Source organism: Octodon degus, unplaced genomic scaffold (assembly GCF_000260255.1).
Source record: "Octodon degus isolate 3935 unplaced genomic scaffold, OctDeg1.0 scaffold00022, whole genome shotgun sequence".
NCBI classification, from domain to species: Eukaryota; Metazoa; Chordata; class Mammalia; order Rodentia; family Octodontidae; genus Octodon; species Octodon degus.
In genome coordinates, this window is record NW_004524598.1 from 13200689 (window position 1) to 13204061 (window position 3373).

A 3373-nucleotide genomic window follows, 5' to 3' on the forward strand; every position below is an offset into this window, starting at 1 on the left:
CTTCTTCTTCTTCTTCTTCTTCTTCTTCTTCTTCTTCTTCTTCTTCTTCTTCTTCTTCCCCTTCTTCTTCTTTCTTCTTTCTTCTTTCTTCTTTCTTCTTTCTTCTTCTTCATCTTCTCTTTCTCTATTTTCCCCCAAATCTTTTTGCATTTTCTCCCCTGAGGGTAAAATAGCCATATGAAAGAGAAACATTGAAGGCTTATAATTATGGAAAAAATTACAAGGGTAAGACACTTTAAAAACGATCCAATTACGGATGCTGAGGTAGGAGGAAGATTTTTTTTTTTACACCAATGTGGGCATAAATATGAAAGTATATTTGCTGTATAAAGTTTTCTGGATTCTTTTCTTTCCTTTTTTCATTTCCTTTTTCTTTTCTTGTGTAGATGGTCACAGCGAGAATTTGCTCTGTTACTTACAAAACCCTAACCCAGAAGCAGGTTGTCTACAAATGGCTTAGCGCCAGGTTCCCCACAAACATGCATTGTGTGACAGGAGGAGGGCAGCTCCTTTTCTGGCTGTAGCCCATTTCCCAAGACGAAGGGCTTTCCACACCAGACCCGGGTCCTAATGCACAGTGGAATGTGTTCCACACAGCCACGGGGTGGCCTGCCAATGGGAACAAGCAGGAGACTGGCTATCAGAGGTCAACTGAGGCTCCTCTGGCACTGCTGCATTGTTCTGCCTGGGCAGAATTCTGACTTAGAGGCTTTCAGTCATAATCCCACAGACGGTAGCTTCGTCCCATTGACTCCTCAGCTAAGTACATACATCAAATCTCTGAACCTGTGTTTCCTCTCACACTGAGCAGGATTACCACGGTAATAACATATCATCAGTAGGGTAAAATGAACCTGCCTCACAATGGTCTAATCCCTATTAAGTCACTTTCCCTCTTAGTGAGTGAACAATGTTTGGTAAATTCTGCTTAACAATGATAGGAAGAACAGACAGTGAAGAATCAAAAAGTGCCATTGCTGTGAACACTTGGCTTCCACAAGCCTGTTACCTTGTGGTAACTTTTCTGACTCCTCCTTCTTATAACTCAAAAGGTCAGAAGAATCATGAGGCCCTGTTCTGGTGGTCTGTATTTGTACTAAAAATCAAGATCAAGCGTGTTTGTGCTCTTCTGCTCTATAGGAGTCTGGATTAATTTAGATTTTGTTATATAACCACAAACATAGCTCACACAGTTGGAGGTGGCAAATTAAAAGTTACCATAGTGGCCGGCGAGATAGCTCAGAGGAGTAAGGACCTGCTTAGGCAAACTCAGGAACCAGGGTTCCATCCCTGGTCCCGAATGCTGCACCAGCTATGTCCCCGAGGCCAGATAAGCCAGCCATGGAGTCCAGGCATGGTGGCACACACTTGTAATCCCAGTGCTGGGGAAGCTGAAAACAAGAGGATCACTGCAAGTCTGAGCTGTGTAGTGAGACCCTGTACCAAATGCACAAATGAAAATAAATAAATAAATAAATATTACCACAGATTGTCATTTTTTTTCTTTTCTTTTTGTGGCCGGCTCAGCCTACCCTGGGGGCTGGGCTGGCATGACATGTAGTGGCGGGATTGAGCTATGATCCCTGTGCACTTGCCTAAGCTTGCCTAAGAAAGCACTTTAGACTGCTGAGCTACCTCATCACCCTATAGCTTGTCATTTTCTAGTCTGTGTTTAATTTTGTTTTTTCCCCAGAACCAGGGATTGAATTCAAACCATTGTGCTTGCCAGGGAAGTGCTTATTCTACTAAGCCATCTCCCTGGCCTCTCAATGTTATTTTTATTGCTAATAGCACCATTTTAGTGAAGGTGACATAGTTGTTCTAATCAGTCATTCTTCCTGGTATGCCAAGAAGGGTCATAAAAAATACTATAAGCCAGTAAAAAACAAAACAAAACAGGGGTGGGGCAAAATAGGAAGCATTTTCTAATCCTCAATAAATTGAGGAGGTAGGATCTCATAACAGACTCAAAACCAAAAATCTAGGTACACTCAGAAGACACCTCTGAGAAGTAGTCATTTCCTAAGGGATCTCAATACTAGGAATAAAGCTACCTGCCATAAGAAATTTATAAGTGTCAACTCAGGAACTCAACTAAAAATAAATTAAAAATGAGGAGACACTCAAGCAAGATGCAACCCCGGACTTCCAAGTCACCCAAGGCAAACTCAGGAGGCAATCAAGTGAAACAATTTGAAAGCCATCCACCTGGACTCTCTGAAGTGGTAATAGCAGAAGTAGAAAAGCAGATCAATGAGGTTCTAGAAAAAATCAAATCAAAAATAATCTCTCAGAAGACTACAGAGATAGTGACCATAGTGAAAAGTATGGTTAGTGACTCTAGACTAGATACAGATAAAAGGAAGTAGAGGCACTTAGGGAAATGATGGAAAGCAAGAATGCCCAGCATAGGAAAGAAATGGAATCCATAAAATAGATTCAAACAGATATCCAGGAGATTAAAAATTCCATTGAAGGCATATGCAGCAGAATCATCCAGCATGAGGAAAGAAGTTCAGATACTGAAGACAGGATTGTGTTTACTGACCATGAAAGGGAAAAGCGATTTCTTTAACATAGGAAGGGACCATGAAAAATCAATCTAGCAGCCGCAAGATGATGCAAAGAAGAATAACATAATATCAGTTGGAGTGGATGAAAAAGCAGGGGAGATTGGGCGTGGTGGCATGCACCTGTAATCCCAGCACTTGGGAGACTGAAAGCAGGAGAATCACTACAAGTCCTATCTGTGTAGTGAGACCTGTAGACCCTGTAGATCCTGTACTAAATACAGTTTAAAAAATAGAAAAAAGAAAATGCAGGAGATAGTGTGAAACAAAAAATCTTGCTCACAGAAGACATAGAAGAAAACTTCCCAGTCCTGGAAAAAGAATTTGACATATACATAAGTAAAGTATTTAGAACTCTAGTTACCCATCACCAAAAAAATAGTAATAAATGACACAAAGTAACATAACCATCAAAATTTCAGAAATTCAACACAAGAAAAGAATACTAAAAGCTGTTAAAGAAAAGAAACAAATTACATGTAAAGGAAAGCTCACCAGAATCATAGTATACTTCTCAAAACAAACCTTCAAGGAGAGCTTGAAGTGAAGCATTTCAAGCCCCACCCAAAAAACAAAACCTTCAACAGAGATTGATGTAGCCACAAAACTATCTTTAAATACTGATAGACAAATAAGAAACTTTTATGACAAAGAACACCTGAGGGACTTTATGAACACCACACCACCACCCCAAAACATTATGAAGAATATTGTAGCAAGACATATCAAGAATTACAACTTCATGAACCCCACAGAATGAATACACCAGATGAGGCAAGCAACTAAACAGAGCGTGAACAATA